Source organism: Pseudopipra pipra, chromosome 4 (genome assembly GCF_036250125.1).
Source record: "Pseudopipra pipra isolate bDixPip1 chromosome 4, bDixPip1.hap1, whole genome shotgun sequence".
Lineage (NCBI taxonomy): Eukaryota > Metazoa > Chordata > Aves > Passeriformes > Pipridae > Pseudopipra > Pseudopipra pipra.
This window is the reverse complement of record NC_087552.1, coordinates 25394065-25413834: the sequence shown is the minus strand read 5'-3', so window position 1 is coordinate 25413834 and position 19770 is coordinate 25394065. Positions and strand designations below refer to the sequence as shown.

Below are 19770 nucleotides of genomic sequence, written 5' to 3'. Positions count from 1 at the left end.
GACAAGGTAAGGACAAAACAGAGTTCCTGAAGCGGTATAAAAGAGCTTTCTAATGAAGAAATAAAACCGAAAATCTGACAACAACTCAGGTTGACAATTCAGGTTGATGTATAAATCTTTAAGACTGCCTATAGCTTAGGCAAAAGACAGCAGCATAAAATAGGAAGAAAAAGAAGTCTTTTTGTAACAAGGATGCCTTCCTGGATATGCTCCACTACCTCATGAATATGGGAGCACTAAGAGAGAATATTGCTAACTAGTAATGCTGAGGCCTCCTGTGTGGGAGGAAAAGGTTTGTAAGCCTGGATATTTAAGTGTTGTCTTGCAGGGGCATCTTTTTCTTATCTCTTGTTTGGCTGAAGAGGATCTTCTCCTTGGGCTCATGCTATAAATGTTTTAGAGCAAGGAATGAGATGTTATATTGGATCATTTTTTGAATGCTTTAGTGGTTTTTGCCTAGTAACCCAGGCCCTGGCAAAAAGTTCTGTGTCAAGCCATATTGAGGAGGTGATGATGCAAACTGGAAGGTGGATTGTACAGAATGTTGTGGAGAGGTGCCATTTTCCAGCTAGATGAAGTATGGGAGAGGACCTTCCCTGCCTCAGGGAGACATAGAATGGGAATCTCTTCTCCTCATGGCTGGCATAAAGGTGTTCCTATAGTTTCCCAAGTACTTAAATGAAGAACAGCCTCTGAGATGGGCAGAAACGTCGTGAAAGGTCCAGATTATAGGAGTATAATCACATTCATTAACAGTTAGTCATTCAGGATAATTCTTTGGTCAGAATTAGTGGTTACAATTCCATATTTGTGAAGATAATTAAAACTGCAGCCTAGCCAGGTCTTGGTTGCCTTGTCTTCTTGCTCTGTTTGGCAAAATGAAATTTGCAAGATTAATTTGCCTCAAACATGCTAAATGTGCTTTGTTTTTTGCACAGCTGGGCAGTTCCTGAATGGCTGAAGGCACTGAGCCCTCACTGCAGTACACGCAAAATGTAAAGGGACAGCTGGGTAACAGGCAGCCCATTAGGCCTCGTTGCTGTGCTCTTTCCACATGCTGCTGTGATCCTACATACAAACCCTTGCATAATGTTAGAGAGACTAGCATGCAGTGCACAGTTTCATTCTGGAAGGAACACACAGGAATAGTTCCTTGTATATAACTTTAAATATCTTGGTTAGTGTCTCACAAAAAGAGGGGAAATAAATTAAATAAGTAAGACTAAATTGAACTAGGAAGGACTTAAAAAGCTTCCTTTCTGCAAACTGGTAAAATGATATGATAATCCACCATTCATTATTAGGCTCAAACCAACTGATATTATAACAAACTTCCTAAAGTAGTCCTACTGGAATTCTGTCACTGTTTTAATTACCAAACTCATCATGCATTTTGGTAATTTTTGCCTGTTTTATATATCAGGAAAAATAGGCTTCATCTGAAGTTATATAACTGATGATTGTTCTGTATAATGATTTGTGGTGAAAACAACTAGTGGGTAGCTTCAGTCTGGTATTACCGTAAATCAAATTATTTCAGTTTGCACTCCTCTTGTTCTTGATATCTGTATTTGGGATGAAGTTTTGGTATACTTTTTTTCCAAAATAATTTTCAAAATATACATTTGGGGGAGGGCATGAAATAATAATCCAACTGTTTACAATTGCAAAGAAGTAGTGGTGTTAAACCTAATGGAGAAATTCATGGGCACTTGAGCTGAGAAATAATTGCAGTTTGCTAAAATTAGGACAAGAATTCTTACGCACATTTTTAGAAGTCTTCATTCACTGCTATATGATTATCTATACTACTCTGAGGTGATGATGTTTGCTGACAGAAGTTACTCAAACTCTGCAATATTGGGAAAATTTAGGAAGATCTGTGGCTTTCGACAACCTGGTAACAGCAGCCACTGTAAATAAACACAGTAGTCTTATGCAATGTTAAAGAGTAACAGAATATTTGAAAAAACCCGCTCTATTCAATCATAATACCAAGATATGATTTAGATTCATATGAAGTTGAGCTCATGAAGTAAAGAGATGCAAAACAGATCTTACAGAGGATTCAGTCAAGCCAAACAGGGTTACAGACATAAGCATTTGGAAATTTTCACAGGTATGATAGTTTCTTGCAAGCTTGAACCTGACCTATTTTGTTCACTGCAGTTTAAAGCAATTGAGACTGCAGAGGCTAGAAGAATGGTTAATGTTTTTTAAATGATAACATCTCCAGAGTTGCTGAGACTAGCAGTAAAAAGTAGACCTCTAAGACAGGTTTTCAGGCTGCAAGAAGTTTCCTAGGGAGATCATTTTGATTTTCATCTGTCAAATTCCTTCTGCTGCTTCTACTTCCTCACTCAGTTCACCAGGTCTTACTGGTACACAGACCTTTCAGGTGCAATAGCTAAAACAAACTCCACTTATTATCTTTTCTGAAGCATACTGGAATGAATGTGTGGACACATGGCATTAGACTGTGCGTTTGCTTTACATTTGTGTTCAAAAGTAAGTGTGGGGATGCAATGACAGATAGAAAATAGGCATATCAACCAATACAACTTGTAAGGAAAAAGCAGTTTCCTTGGAAGTGCAAGACAAAATAGCATCAATGCTATGAATGCTCCCAGGAAAATTGACCATGGTTGGATTTTTTTTGTTTCCTTGTTTTATTGGATGGTTTCCTCAGCAACTGTGCCTCCAGAAGAAGGTTTTGCCTTGTTCTCTTGTGTGTTTTACTGCATGTAATCAAATGATATCACTGGTGGGAAACAGATAGCAAGCCTAGTGATCTCCAGTGGGGATCCTGTTGACGTTAAGTGGCTGTGGGAGTTATGAAGGCAAACCCAAAAGTCCTGTTGAAAGCAATCATTCCAGCTCAATTCAGATTGGTGCAAGCTGACTGCCCGAGCCAAAGAGTGTGATCCAGGAGGATTAGTTTTCCATTTTCTTTCAACCTCAGAGGACACAGCCCTTGATGCTCAAAAGGGCCCAATGTTACCTACAAAGAACAATGGCCAGAGTTTAAGGGGAAGGAAATGCAAGGCCTAATGCATTGTTTTTTTCATAGCAGTGTAAGTCAGTCTTAGTATTTTTTTTTAATTAAGGAAAACTGTCTTACAGTAGCACTGTGATACAAACTGGGAGATAGAAATCCTAAAGCATTTGTGTTTCGAGTTATGTATTTGGGGCACACATGATTGTACACTGAAATATTGAATAATCAGCCAGAGAGAACTTGGATTATTTAAATAAGGGATTTATTACTCACTCTTAGTTTTTTTCATCTCGGCTACTGATTTAATAGGTCAGGCAGAATTCTCTGACTTTAAAGATTTGGTGAATTTTTAGATTAAAATATTAAACTAGAATGAAACAATCTACACGCTCTGTAACTGTAAATTGACTGAGGACAGGCTATTGGAAATGGATTGCAGGTCTGTTGTGCTGCTTCACTACTCAGGTAAGGGGTTGTGTTTTCAAAGGTTACAACTTTTTACGATTCATAGAATTGGTAGGGAGCCATTAGTAACAGCAAATAAAACTATCTTCTGTCTGTTAAGCTAGTTCTTTCAAACACAGTACCGACCAATATACTTTTAATTCCTAGGCTGAGGCATTGGCTATATGATTATACTAGCATAGCAATTAAACTGTGAAACCTCAGTAACTCATGCCACATCCAGAAGACGCATTATTTATCAATAAGCAGATTCCCCAGCATGGTGGTTTGGGTTTTTGGTTTCCAGTGCACTCGAAGACAAGGAAAACTAAAATCTTACTATTGATCTTAAAAAAAACACTCCAAACCCCTGACTCTGAGTCCAGGGTGTCCCAAGTTGCCTCTAGCCATGACATGAAGAGGGATGAAACTCACTGATGGAGTGAAGCAGGAGTGTGTTTATGTCAGGGTGTTTTCTGCAAAAGATATGACAGCCTTCTGTAATGCCTTCAGGACAAATGTTTGGCCTCTGTAACAACATTCTTCTTGTAAGAATAAGTTGTAATGAAGGGAGAGGAAAAAGAAGAATTCATGTGGAAAACATTCTAGTTCAGCCACCTTTTCATCACTGAAAAAGGAAAGAGTACCTATGTGTTGCACCTAACTTGATCTGATTTTAACAAATCCAGTTTGGCAGCACAGAAAACCACTTCAAATACCTCAAGTTTAGGTAATTATCTATGTGCAGATACTTAAACCAAAGCATCTAGTGCCATTTTATAAATTTGGATGGATGCCCATTATGTCACAAACACTGCAAGGATTCTATACCCTTATTGACTGACAGCTGGAGGCCAGGGGGGGAATGGATATCCAAAAGAGTCTAATGCTGCAAAGGGTATCTTTATACTGATCCTTAAACCTTGCTCTAGTGATTGGGAAACTTGACTAAGTCAACCAAGTTGATGAACACAGAACCTCTTTCCACCCAGTGCATACAAACCAGAAGAACATGGGAAAAATTGGACCTCTATGAGAAATGCACTCTGCTCTGCTTCCTTTGAAAAAATTTTTCTGCTCTGCAAAATCAAGAAGACATCAGGGCAGAAAGAAATAGTGGTATTGAGTTCACTAGTACACAGTGGTATCAACTGTGTTCCATCAGACAATGAAGTCAGTTATCCTCTAAGTTTTTAAAATATCAGGGTACAGTTAACTCCTTCTCATAATCTCCCTTGTGTCAAAGCAAATTTAAGGCTTTTGCCAAGAGAGAGGTCTAATTCCAAAGTGTAAGTTTGTACCTAAGAGTAAAATACCTGGTAAAACTGACATCTGTTAATTTGTGCTTAATTGCTGCTTAATTGCCACTTTCTTTGAATGACAGCTCTGTCTCTGAAAATCTTTACAGTATAGGCTAAATTGTAAAAAGGGTTATTTTGTATTTTCTTTTTTTCCCATTTCAATTAAGTACACATTGTCATCTTTTGCAGTTACTGATTTTGTCACAGACTCAGTGCGATTATTGACATTTTAGGCCTCTGAATCTCAAAGCATGGCTTTTGTTACTTGTGTAGTCCAGTTAACATCTAGATGGGAGATTTTCAGTTCTGTTGATGTTTTAACAGAGTTAGTCATGTATGCATGACTGAATCCATCTCTTTTCAGGTTAAATGCAACTAATATCACATCAAGGAACTGATTAACATCCCTAGCAGGGGCAAAAATGTAGAATTCAGCTCTTTAATAGAATTACTCTGTAATACACTGACATTCAAGATGATCCCTTTCAATCAAGTTACATTTGAACATATCTTTTTCTCCAAATGAGTAGACAAGTTCTTTATAAGAGCTACGTATTTATTTGTCCCATTTAAAAGAAACTAATTTTAACAACGCATGTATTTATGCTTCACTGGCCTACTAAACATTATTATCTTGCAGTTCAGTGATTTTCAGATGTGCATTACTCTAAGACACTTAATGATACAATTTGTTCAGTGAACTCTGGCACACTCCTTTATAAAACTTGCATACATGTCCTAATAACTGCACTACTCTCTGCCTTACATCACACATTTCAAGGAAAGGTGAAACGCTGTTGCCTGGAATGGATATCACGTATGCCCATGGTGTTCTGCAAGAACAGCCAAGAGAAGTTAACACATCCATAGGTAATACATAAGTGTCTGTGGCCCAGTATATGATGAGATGCCCATTTTTCGTTTGTGCTGATGCCCTAATCTTCCTACATGCCTTGCTATCTGCTCTTTCCTGTAGTCTGAAGAGAGTCATAAGGTGCATAGTGGTGTGTATGCCCCGTATAGGTCATATCTATATTTGGCATTCTGTCTAAATTGCTTCTGGAAATGGCTCTGGGGCCATGTTAACACCTTAAACATCCCTGGAAATGCTTAGAAGAACACAAGTTACTACAGGGCAAATCCATGCCAGGGATAGTTTTAGTTAATCATCTGTAAAGATCAGAGAGAGCCAAGCTTGAAAACACACTCTGTCCCTGACTATTTTATTAGTATAGACTTCATTTTTTAAACTTTTTAATTGGCACAGCAGGAAGACTATGGAAATGTTCTATCCCAAAAGAAGTCCTGTCTTCTCCACCAGCTGATGGGTAGGTCCAGAGAGTAGGGGGAAGACAGTCTTACTGAACTGCTTCGGTGTGAGTAACATGTGCAGTCTACTGGCTAGCTAATGTGAAAAGACAAGGTTCAACTGCAGTTGCAAGAGTTAGCAATATCTTCTAGTATTCAAGACATAAATAAGGGCTTATTTTTTGTGGCTAGCCCAAGACATACAGATGGTAGATCTTAGTATATTTATGATTAAGTAGATAATGAAAAGAAGCAGAAGACTAAATACCTGAAGCTTTCCAAGTCCCTTGGAACTTCTGCAAAGAGGGGAAGACTCCTTCTTCCCTGTAGAATTAATGTTTGAGCATAACCTGTTTTTCCTCTTAAATTTTCTAATGGTGTTGCACAGAGCTGACATATCAAGACCTTAGAGTTTAGCCAGGTTGTTCCAAATCTTTATCAACGGCTCCGTTTTTATCCAGGTAAGTTTACTTATACTGTCTTTTCTATTTTCTTCCCCGTCTTGAATCAGAAGATGAAGATTATAGTGAGTTCCTTCCTTTACCTTCTGAATTTATTTTTGCAATCCTCTTACAGGATAGACAGCCTAATAGGGAAACCAAAAAGAAAAAAAAGGCAAAGTTTCTTCAAGCTATTTATAAAAGTTATTAGTCCAGAGCTATATCAAAGTAAAGCAGGGGTTTAAACTTAAGTGAAAGTCTATGAATAAGTCTGCAAAATTATGAAGTAGTGAATATATTTAAGCATCAAAACCTTAAGCAACCAGCACAATTACTTGTCTACTATTTATTTGTCTAGTGCATACCACGTAATTTCCCTTAAAATTTTAGGGAAAAAAAAAGAAGAAAATGTTGTTACTCTCTTTGAATAAATTTACAACTAGAGAAAGTGTGTAGTAGTAATAATTTATCCATTTGCCTACTATGGAACTGTTCAAAGTTCTGTTCAGTTTAACTTAACATTAAAATATTTTTTATCTGTTTTAGTTCACTCATCTCTATTCCTACCATTTCCTAAACCATACACTTTCTTTGTTTGTTTTTTTTTAATTCATAAAAAGAACTATAATTTTATGCATGTACTGTGTATCAATCCTGTGTGCCATTTTTGTTTCTTGTTGGTTGACTCTTTTGTGTCTTTAATTTGGTACAGTATCTTCCATGCTTTTTCCTTAAAACTGGATGTTTGACAGGATCACCTGGACATTGGGAGTTCTCTCCCTTCTTGTTTCTGAGAGATTTAGAGGAAGCAGTAATAAAGCAAATCTAGGGCTCACGGTTCACATGCAAAGCTGTGCAGTAACATAAGCTTGATCCCTTGTAACAACTAGCAGGTCTGAAGAGCTGTGGAACATTCAGGTACATCAGATACAGAGAGATGGACAGTGCCAGGCTCTTTCCAGAGGTATGTGGCTCTACAGAGTAGTAAGTGAAGTATCTGTCTTATTCCTGTCGCTCCTCTGTTCCTTCTGTGGTAGTTATTTGCCCACAGATACTGCTCATAGATCTGACATTGAAAGTTGAAGCGCTGCAGTGCTACCTTTGTTATTCAGGTTTCACTAAGTTGTGATAACCTGTTGTTTCCTGGGTGTTTGGGTTTTTTTCTGTGAAAATGAGTGGAGGTCTGAAGGAATGTATTGTTAAATCTTGCATTACTTCTGAACATTGGGAAGCAAAATACAGTGGGAAACCCCGCAATTGTGCTGCATGAAACATGTAAGTGATCCGCTGCAGTTTTCAGAACAATTGTTAAAAATACAGGCTGTGCTCTGCACATACTCCTCATCCATCACACGTTATTTAAACAGTAACTAAGGAGAAGTAATGCCCTTGAATTAATCCAGCTTCCTGTTTTTGCCGGTTCTGTTTTATAGTCTTTTAGATAAGCATCCATGTAGTGGGCTCCTGTGACAAAGTGGGGAGAAAAAGACATTTTGCAATGCTATTGATTGTAATTCTCCCATAAATGTGTAATTATTAATCTTTCCAACACTTCAATTTTCTACAATTATCAGGTTAATAAAGAAAGCTTTTCTTTCCAAACCTTAAAAAATGTCAAGCCTTAAAAAATGTATTCTTTTAGGCAAGGGATTCCCAAACACACTGACCATGATTGAAAATGGGTTCCTAAAGCAAACGTTGAAATTCTGCCACCTTTACTTATGTGGTTCCAACCCAGTTTGGCATTTAATGCAAGAGTTCTCAGCTGAGGAAACTGACAAAACGTGGCCTGTGATATTTATGTTTGAACATTGCAATCAGCTCATCCACAACAGGTTGTATCCCAATCTCACGGTGATTCCCAAGGAAGTGCTCAGCTCAAAAAACTTCATTCAGACCTTGAAATTTGGCCCTGAGGAAATCTCAAATCACGTGAATAAAGGAAAAAAAAAAAAAGGGAGAGAGAATTCTATCATGTTGTGGAAGAAAAACAGGTTTTATCAGAAAAATATTCCTAAACTTCTGTCACTTAGGCTTTAACTGGAATTCGGCACTTGTTTAGTTAAATCGTAGGATTTCACATGACCTTTAGATTTTCTTATCCACAGAACAACTCAGAAAACAGTCTTCTTCTGAGAGCAGCAACTGGTCTAGTCAAATCAAGAGATCACCTCTTGGGAATTTAAGCTAAGAGATTCTCTCTGTTCAGATTCTTTGGCAACATGTGAGTATAATGAAAAATTCTGCAATATAAAAATTAAGACTTATTGGAATAAATGGCTCATAGTTGAGGTAACTTATTTCTTAAGACATTTAGAAGGAAAATTAAAGCATACATTAGTCATATTGCCAGTAAAGTTATTCCCTGTCACAGCCTTTCCATTTCTCTTCTCCTCTAAACCACTAATGAACACTCTAGCTGTAGAAAAAGCACAAACATTGTGCTCCCTAGTTTGTACTTTTGGCAGTTCATAATATATCAGTGTCTGCACTGTCAAATTCTGCTTCAGATCAGTTGGCCACAGATCTGGCACTAAGACAAATATGTTTAAATTGCACACAGTCCAAAAAAGTGGGAAAGTCTCTGCAGGTTTACATATGAATACAGCCCTTTCTTCAGTTAGGTGTTTTGAAATTAGAAGTTTTCACTAAAATTACTGGCATAATCCCTGCTACAAACAGTCTCTGTTTCCTCTCTCTACTGGTAAGGTACTACTCCCAATGTATAAACAAACGGTGATTCATTAGCACAATGACACAGAACAACAGACGACCTTGCATATGAATGGGTTATTCTTCTACTTCAGTTAAGGTAATGAATCATTTCCCTTTTGTGCTCCTCCCTTCACTTCTACTTGAGTACATTTCTTATTATTCAGAATTCTCTTCTTGAAAGATCGGTTGTCTCTGGAGGTTGAGAGGGGAAGGATCCCTGTACAAAGCACAGAGGAACACAACTTCGCTGAGTTATCAGGCAGCCTCCTGGTTTATCAGGCAGCCTTCCAGTTATCAATACCTGTATTTACTGTTTTTTGTTAGACCATACTTTCCTCTTAAGAATTCATGTCCTCCTGACAAGAGGTATGGTTCATGGGTGCAAGCATAAATTGTCCACAAAAATTGCTATTTCTTCTGTAGAGATCTCATTGAAATTTGGAGACTGGGTAAATGTAAGTTCTGGGTAAGAACTTCAAAATTGTTCACTGGAAAATCCATTAGAATAAATCTCTTTTGTCAGTATTTAGAAAGCAGTTAGCATGTTTCAGTTTTCTCATTCTCCACCCCACTTAAATACAGGGAAGCCTTGTTCTGAATTTCCTATACCCACAAGCCCTTCATGTTTCATAAAATACTTCAATATGTAGATTTCCTGAAGAGTTTCCATGAACTGGTGCTTAGTAGTGTCTGGATGTTTTTTCTGGAAGTATGTTGCTTAGGTAAATCTTATAAACATAATCTGCATTTATATAGTGCTTTCGGCACTTGGCCATTTGTCCCTGTTGCATATCAGTGGTAAACAGCTGAGTTGGCTGACTTTTAAATACAAAAACATCCTGCTCTAGTTGAAGCTGTTAATGAGAAGACTACTGAAAAGACTGTTGGTGGAAGTTGGCAATTGCAACAACCCTGTTCCTAGAAGTCTAATGTCTGATATTGACAATGGCTTTGTAGGCCTGAACTCTCCCTTTGGCAAAGGGATGTAAGCAGTATACCACCCAGCTAAGCAATTTCTGGAGCCTGGGTTTACACACATAAACTGTTTAAATAATGGTCAGACTTGAGGTGGGAAGAATGAAGAATCACTGATATTATTCAAATGCTTAATAACTTTCTGCAAAAGAAGGACAATATTTTGGACTCTGTGATGGATAAGACAAAAGTAACAGGCTTAAGTTGTAGTAAAGGAAGTTTAAGCCAGACATCAGGAGAAAAAATATCTTCCTAAAAATTTTCCTAAAGATAAGGACTCTTCTCCATGTTCTCATGAATAATTAAAAAGCCCCAAACTCACAATTCAACAAAAATAATAAAGCACATAATAATATGGCTATTAAAAAATGAGTTGTGTAAGATTTGACAATGCTGCAGCTACTTTCAGACTTGCCTGAGATAGGATCCAGCCAAGGGGTTTCTCCAAGTTCGTCACTGATCCTCATTCATATTTTTGCATTTCTGTTTACTTCATATAGATTATTATGATACTGCAACTAGAAGCCTGTAGACCCTGAGAAGAACGAACTGTGTCTGAAATGAATTACACTACTGTTGTATTTTAATTGTCGGTAATTGGAATTATAATGATTTGTTTTAACTATGGTGAGTATCTGTCATAAAAGATCATATTTGCTGACCATGATGCAAAAATTAAAAGGAAAAAAGTAGTTGTCTACATTTCATAAATGAGGTAGAGGTTATGGATTTATGTTGTACATATTGAAAACATTGTTCTAGAGTACCAGGATATCATTCTAAGCAGTTTAAACATGTGGCTACATAAATCTATTAAATCTTCTGAGAAAAGGTTAGATGTAGCAATTTTTTATTTTCAAATCTCATGTGCAGCCATTCCAAGCAAACGGGTCTATTTAAATCAATAGGACTTCTTGCAGTACAGGATTGCCCTGAAGTACATGAAGAACCTGACAAGAACAGACTAAGCAAATACTACTTTGATTGCCAGCACCAGGTTCAAAATCACTTAGTCATGATCTGAAGGTTTCTATGGTCATATAGAGAGCCTCTAGGCAGCTGTAGAACCTGACGTGTGACAGTGAGTTAGACCAGTGGGTGGAGTCAGAGGAATTTTTCTGGTGATATCTACAATGTCCTAAAATATTTGCATCACAGCTTAGAGTCAACAGTTCCTTAAGAGAGAAATTCTAATGTGTTCAGGTAAACAGACAAAAAAGCAGACACTATGTCCTAACAACATCTCATAATGATTAAGAAAAGGCAGCCTTTGACCCTGCCATTTGTCTCTTTTTTCTCAGGAAGAGAGATTCATGGAAGAAATTACTGACTGGACTGAAAGTATTGACACCTCACTCTTTTTTTTCTGCAATATCATGTCCACAGGTATCCAAAGGAAGAAAAAAATTATTTTAAAAATGTATATGAGAACAGTCCTGAAGATGAAGCTAGGAAAGTCACTGAGGAATAGAATGCAAAATTATGAAGAGAACACAGAAATATCCCAAATTCTGCTTTGACTTGCACCCCAGAAAAGCACAGTGAGTTAGTGATACATGAGTGGCAGTTTTTTCCCTAGAAGTAAAATTTGTTTCTCCTCAGACAAACATGTTTAAAATATTATGTAAGCATTCAGGAAAGAATAGGAAATTGTTCTGGGATTTTTTTTTCCTTTCTCCTTTAACCAGTCATTTTGTGCTCTGTAGCAAAGGAGGACCTTCAAAAGAGGAACACACTGTAACAGGAAGAGAATCAGTTTAAAAATCAACTGGAGTCATACCTTCAGTTTTAGTAGGGTCTTGATTTAAAGTAATTTGATACTTGCCATGTTTTTAGATCAAATATAAATATCAAATGTTATGAGATGCAAAAGAAGATTGTCTATAGATGTGTTAACCAGATCTGCTACATTTTTGAGGTTTCCCAGTGCTCACCCAACTCCTGCTTGCAGATAGGGAACATTTACTACATACATTCCTTTAAGTAACTTGTTTAATATTCAAAATCTTCCTTGGGTTTTCCAATGTTCTGTACTTCCTCCAACTTCCATGACCCACTTCATCAGTTACCAAACCCATGTTTTCGTCCCTTTTGTAATTCTACTTTGACCCCTCTTTTTTTGTGGATCAAATATTCACCAAGTCACTTGATTCTTGTCAAATGAGAAGTTCATTACTTGCAGGATCAGTAGAGTGTGCAAACTCCAAATGCTGATCATGGTACAGGTAGGTTGAAAAACTTCAGGAGATGTGCATTGCTACATAGATGAGATTGGGAGAGACTGCTGAGTTAGAAAAAGAGCATGGCAGAGCAATGGCCAGCAGATCCATCCTCTTATCTTTCTCCCGTGATGGAATGGAAGACACTAGAGCTCAGAAGAAGTCATAAAGAGTATTTGTGATTCTACCAAAACTCTAGGAAGTTAATGCCTGAAGATTATACCACCAATCTTCTGCATACCAAGCGTTAATGTAAGAACATGAAATGCAAGGGGGAAAAAACCCACATTATTTTGACAAAAGAATTGGAAAAATCTGAAGTAGTTAAATACAGAATCAGCTCTGCAGTGGAATAATAGGTGCCATTCTAGGATGATGAACAGCTACTTGGGCTGCTGCTTAAACTCAGAAAAATTAGAAGAAACTTGCACTGTGTTTGTCACATCCAAGAGGATATCAAAGTATATGCTTGGACATGATCCAATCAGCAATAAAATCATTACAGTTCTTTTTCTAGCAAATCCAGTCAGTACGTCGATCACACAGATTAACACTCCTACGACAGCAGATGACAAAGATGCAGTTGATGAGTTCTATCAACAGCTTGAAGAGACATTCATTAAAAATGAAGCAAAGATACCACCCTTGCAATTGGGGACCTAATTATGAAAGTTTGGCTGTCGGATGTTTGGCTCTCCAAAAGGAGTAATGGGAAATGACTACTCATCTTGGTTTAATGGATGAAAGAGGCATCTGGTTGAACTTTCTTGCCTTCATGTTCATTCCTTCTTCATTTAACACCTAAATTGAATGTCCAAGATATTTGTATAGATGGCTATGGCATCATGACTAAGAGCCAAGTGATGCTGAAGTATGAACATGTAGCAAGCAAAGAACACCCTGAGTCAAAAGACAAGTTGTTGTCTTCTAGAACGTCAAAAGATGGACATTCAGCAGCTAATTGCTTCTTGTCCAGACACAGAAAAACCTATGTGATGTCTGTCCAGAAGAGATTAGTGGTATTGACATAGAGGAGTAGTCAGTTAACCCAAATGGGCTATGAAATAAAACTGCCAAGTATGAACTGCCAATAAACTCATCCCGATAAGTCAGTACTGTGCTCCGAACATCTGTGAACAGCAGCAAGCAACCATTTCATTAGACAGCATGTGAACAGTAGCATATGCTGCACAGAATTTTTCAAAGTGTATAGAGAATTTTCTTTGAGAGAAGCTCTGAAAGAATTTGCAAACTAAAAAGGAATGGTCCCATTCCCCACCACCCCTCATTCTGCCCCAGGGAAGAAGTCAGATGTGCCAATGAGATAACAAGGCAAGCTGCAGTCCTAGATAATAGGCAGCAAATGTTGGAGTTAGGGAAAACCAGGAGTGAAAACCACATTGAGGACCTTAATGTGGGAGGGAATGAAATACCTGTGTACTGACCACAAATAGGATGCAAGCAAAGCTTACTTAGTGATCAACTGCAGAAGGAATATATAATAATCTGTTATCTGGAAACTTCCAGATTCAACTACAAAGGTATTTAAAAGGAGGCAGAATTCCAATTCAGCTGTATCTTCCCACAGAGAAAAGCGTAAGAAATCCTAGAAATGTTTAGTAAAGTACAAAAGTTCAACAGGTGAAAACAGGAGCATCTGAGGGAGCTGGGATTGTTTAGCCTGGAGAAGAGAAGGCTCGGGGGAACCTCATTGCTCTCTAAAACTACTTGAAAGGAGGTTGTAGCCAAGTGGGATCAGTCTCTTCTGCCGTGTCTCAGGTGAAAGGATGAGAAGAAACGGCCTTGTTGTGCCAGAGGAGGTTCAGATTAGATATTAGAATTTTTTTTTCACTGAAAGACTGGTTAGACATTGGAATAAGTTTCCCAGGGAGGTGGTGGAGTCACCATCTTTGGAAGTATTCAAGAGATGTGTAGATGTGGCACTTGGGAATATGGGTTAGAGGTGATTATGGTGGTACCAGGTTGAAGGTCTCTTCCAACCTTGATTCTGTGATTGTGTTAATATACGAAAAGGAACTTATTGCAACTTTGATCATTTGGAACAGTAAAAGATTAGTGACTGTTCTATTTAGGACTCTCTTCAACACGTTTTACGTCCAAGGTAATGAAGGAAAGAAAAGCAGATAAAAGCTTATTCTTCACCTCATTTTCTTCCCATTGCACATGGATCAATACTTTGATAGCTTAGCCTATGTTCCAGGCCTATGTTCTAAAACATCAGCAAAAGCACCACCACAAGCAGTATATGCACATAATTTATATAGATCTTATTCTAAATTACTTAGCTGGTAGTAGAAGGAAGCATTAATGTCATCAGTGTGCAGTACCCACTTTTTGGCAACTGTCCTCTCTAGGAAGATCAGGTTAATTATATGCTACATGACTCTAATGGACTAGTTAGCTTTAATATGGATAAATCTTCTGTACTTTTAGATCTTTGAAATCCAGTTATTCTGTTCTTTTTACCTCACTGCTTTCACAGCCTTTCTATATTGCCCACTGGTATTTTTCTGAGTCATGCTTACAGTAATTTAAAAAAAACAACCCCCAAACAACTAGTTTAAAGAAAACCCCTAGTTTTGCTTATTTGATGGAAAATCTAGACAGACTGAAATACAACACATTGCATCTCTGCTCTCTGTTGCTCTTATGTCCAAACTCTGAGCAACAGCCACACAGTTTATTATACTCATTATATCTTTTTGTGTCTACTGCTGTGCAGTTTGTTTCTTTGAGACTTAAATACTATACATTAGTGCAAGAAACCTCAAGGATATCTGAATGCATGGATTCAATAGTACTTTTTTTCCCATCATACCCTTCCCCCCCAAGTAAACCAACCAAATTGCCTGTCTACTTCTGATCCCTGCAGTATCTTCATCCACCCTTTCTATCTTTTATGTACATAATTGTACTGTTTCTCTTCTTTTGATACACAGAGAGATCAAATTAAACTGGGCAGTATGTAATCAAGATAGTGTTGGACTTTGTGTTTCAGTTGAAGCTGATCCCATATTCATGGCTTATGGTCTGATTTAGGTATTTACTTTTTTTTTTTTAATTAAACCATTTTCATGCTGTGAGAAAGAAATTTGGACATGGGCATTCTCCCTTCCAGTCCTTGTTTTTCTACATGCTGAATTGCAGGTTTTGTGCTGATATTACAGAAACATTTGAAGAAGGCTTCATGGTCTCCAAAATGTAATGCAGGAGATTAATTGTTGCAGTCTTTGAAATAAAATGCAGCCTTTCAGTCATGCTGATGCTGTTCAGCCTCCCCTCTTGTGTATTTCATAGGGGAAAAAACCCTCACTGCTTTTTCTGGACTTATTCTTAAAAAATTAAAACAGCATAATACCAGAAAAGGGAAAAAAATGATGTTTGATGAGCAGATCAAATGCATAAAATGATAACTTGTGGTTTTTCCAAAGGACATTTTCCTTTACCAAGACATGCTTTTTCTCCTTGTTTCTGTCATGATTGATTAGTGAAGCACCAAACAATCCATGTAATTATTCACCAACTGCAGACCATCTGGAGTTAGGAATTTGCAGTCTCTTTCTAGAAATGTATCTGCACTGGGTTTGCTATATGCTTTTGAGCCTAGTACTTAATCACCACATGTGGGAGGTGTTAACTAGGGAATTGCCTTTCCAGTCTAACTACATTATCATTTATATTGTGCTGTAAATGTCTATAATATTTAAGATGCTTTTCAAAGGGTTAGAAGCGCAACACACATAACAGCTCATGCCTCAAGGACCACAGAGTTGAAGTGCACAAGTGGATACCATAAAATAAAAGGCAAATGATGAGGGGAGAGTGGCTGCTAGAGAGGTAAAGGAACAGATGTCAGAAATTTTTTTGGAGGAGGAGGTGAGTGAGGAGGAGGGAAGCTGTTCTCATGTGAAAGATGATCTAAAATGGGGAGTGGGCGAAGGAAACGATTTGGAGTTTCTTACACGTACGTTTGCTGTCCTATCAAGAAGTGTTTGCGCTTTTGAAAGGATAGCTAAATTTGACAGGGAAAATAAACCTTTTAAACATAGTAGTGTAAAAAGAAACTTAAAAAACCCTGCCCATCGCATGTTTTAGACATCCTATGCATTACAAAAGTAGCTGTCATCAAAATAATGCAGGTCTCACAAACAGGAACTTGCAAACTCAACATAAACTGCATCTTTCATCCTTCAGAGACCAGGCAAAACAACACAGCCTGAAGAAAGACCTGAAGGTCAACAACTTGGACGGCAAGGTCAGCATTCTGGCTTTGTGGACATGAGGCAGGAAGGCAGGAGGCTTGTTCCTCAGCTTGGAATAACACAATGGGTGCTAGACTCTGGCCATTTTACAGTTAAATGAGAGATTGCACACATGTTTCACTGCAGTGCTTCCCATATGCCCAGTGATGGCTGGGAATGACACACCTTAGCAATATGATCTTTTGGTCAAGACTTTAGAAATTTATTATTTCAAGATCCAGCAGAGACAGCTCTGTCATTCTTATTGAAGTTACAAATATGTTCAGAAGAAATCATTAAATATGAAAAGACATCTATGTCTGGGATTATGTCTCCTGGCTGGGGAAACATTCATCCTGCTTCATGCATTAATTTGCTTCTTCAGAGCTGGTTGCTGCGGCTCTTATGACACATGTAGTGAGGCTATGTTCTGTATGGTCTGAAGTAATAAAAGCCTTCTTATTTGTCAGTATTTCTGTACAATATCTGTCGCTCCTTCCAAGGCACAACAACAACTTTATTTTACAAAGAGGGGACATGGATAGATTTGTTGCAGATGCAGTTTTCCTCCAAAGGCATGCCACAATGCAAACGTATGGGCTGCATCTCTTTACGCTAATAAACACTGTAAAGCCATGGCCTGTCCTCTGGCAGATCATGTTGGAGCTTATAACTCTATGACTAAGGTCTTCTGGTATAATCTGTCCTTGCTACCTACAGAAAATGGACCTTGTCCTACTGCTGAGCCACACTGTGTCCTTGTCTGGGGCAGCGCTAATTCGTGTGGACCAAATTCATGTCAGACACCGTCCTAACAATTCAACAGTATAAACAGTAATGAGCTAGTGCTGAAATTAGTTCCCCGTTTAGACACTTGGTACATTCATACAGACATAACAACAGCGTCTACCTAATTCAGAACCATTTTTAGGCAGCAGATAATGACCAGAAAGCCTCTCCAACGCACATTACTTTTCTCTGGTTTCTTACAAACTGTACTTGAGAAGGCTGGAATACTCCGTCTCCTATTGGGATGTCAGCTACTACTCATATTTTGCCCCACTGATTGTGTCTGGTTCTCTCATTCATTCACTGTGATGCACTTTAATCTTATCCTTAAATAATTTGCCATGCCTTCCTAACTTAAAGTATCTTGAGTTTGTTCTCAACAATTTCCATCCTATAGCAAATTAATTAAAAATAGTCATTAATATCAGTCTCAGGTCCCTGTGGAATCAGTCTTGATGCTGAGACACAGTTACTTAATGAGCTGAATTTTGTAACTGGTTGCATATGGCAAATAAAGGGGCAGAAAAATTAGGTGAGGAATGATTCTCTCTACTGATCCTTTAATTAAGAGAAGGGGAGAAGCAGTAAATGTCACCAAAGCTGCCATATAAGACTTGGAAATGTTTTACATTTTACATCACACTTATTCCCATTCTGTCTCTCTGAGCAGGCAGCTGCTAGACTTAACTACAGTAAGATAATGTCATAAAACAGAAGCAAAATATTTTGATCTGGGGACTGCAGAGCTGTGGGTGGTGTTAACTGTGGCCTCCTTGTAGATCAGAGACGAACCAGGAAGAACTTTCAGAAGATTGAGAAGCTAAACTATGCTGTTACCAAATTAATGTGCTATCCTTGCTTAAGTCAATGGGAGGTTCATCATAGTCTCCAGTGGAGTCAGAATTTCCTTCTCAGTATTTAAAACTCTATGGGGTTAACAGAAAAAGACTCAAAAATTACTTGCTCTTCATTTTTGGAGACTAGAGAGATGTATATAGTTGGTATATTGCATTTAGCCACATCCCAGCTGCCTGTTGGGTCAGACTCAACATTCTTTAGGTTTTCCGCTCTTTGGTGTCTTGATTTCCAGTAAGTGGGAATCGTGACATATGCAATGGATGGAAATCCTGGTCTGTGCTGAGCTTGACTCTAGTCTGGATGATCACAGGATGCCTGAGAACATCATGGCACATATCCATGCATCACTTCAGATACTGTTGTTTCATAAAATAATCCTCATTGTCTTAGCTGTGTCAGGAATATATTCATTCAACACATTAGGAAAGTGCTTTAACCAGTCTGAAAGGGGGAATAGTAGAATGATTTGCATTAGAAAGATAGTGGGAACTATCTGGTAATACGTTTTCTGATTCAGCCTATTCTTCCTAGGTAATTCATACTACTTTTTTGTTAAATTACCACAGGTCCAGCATGTAAAGGAAAGAGGGCAAAGAGAAGGAGAAACAGAAAGAGTCTTTGCATCCATCTGCCAGGTAAGAGGAGTCTCACCTCTGCTACCCCTCCAGGATATTTTTTCCCTGATACATTTAAAAGTCCTGTGTGCCAGGGAAACAGACCACTATTGGGGCTACATCTGGATTGTATATCTGCCAAATTGTAAGAAAAGGGATTTTATAACAAGCTCTGCCAAAAACCCCTGATTTAGAGGAAAACTTCATCACAAGCAAATTAGTTAATGCGGTAAAAACGCCTTCATGTTTTCCAGAAGCACCCCACAAAGCAGGTCTTAAAACAACAACCTTTAAAGCACATCCCATAACTTGGTCTTGCTCATTCATAAAGGAGAATTTTTCTTCCCAGCACACAGTAGTATCCTTGGGAAGAAAGAAGAGTTTGTGATCTGACCTGCAGTGAGTAGATCTATTCTGCACCCTTTGTGTACCCAGTGAGCTATACGGTCACCTTGGCAAGCTGTGATGAAGTTGTATAGCCACTGACATTCTGTCTGTCCAGTCTCTTGTAGGAGAGTGTATTTTTCTGTGCCATGCTGATTCAGATACATCAGAGATGATTTAATGAATAAGGGGCAAGGAGGGTAGGCAAAGTTTTTTTAAATTGGGATATTTTTCTTCTTCCATCTAAACTAAGAGTAGTTATGAAATTAATTCATAAACACCAGCAGCCACTGACAGTTATTTGCTGCTTCCAGATTAAACAGAATTCAGACCAGTGATCAAGAGGCAAAGTGTTTCTCACTCCTAAACAACCCTGTGAGCCATCAGTTTCCCAAGAGCACTAGGTTTTATAGGAATGTCAGGAAATATGTAGAAGCTGTGGTATAGTGTGTGCTTGAAATGC

At 38.1% G+C, this 19770-nt stretch overlaps 1 long non-coding RNA gene across 3 annotated transcripts in view; it reads right to left on the bottom strand.

Annotated features, from left to right (window-relative positions):
• Positions 1-2681: 2681 nt before the first annotated feature.
• The window catches only part of LOC135412971 (uncharacterized), a 56093-nt gene continuing 39004 nt past the window's right edge, over positions 2682-19770 (bottom strand). For all 3 annotated transcript variants that reach the window (XR_010430054.1, XR_010430053.1, XR_010430052.1), the window contains exons 4-5: positions 6320-6637; positions 2682-3001 (exon numbers count right to left, since the gene is read on the bottom strand). This is a non-coding gene — a long non-coding RNA (uncharacterized LOC135412971). The remainder of the gene's footprint in view (positions 3002-6319; positions 6638-19770) is intronic.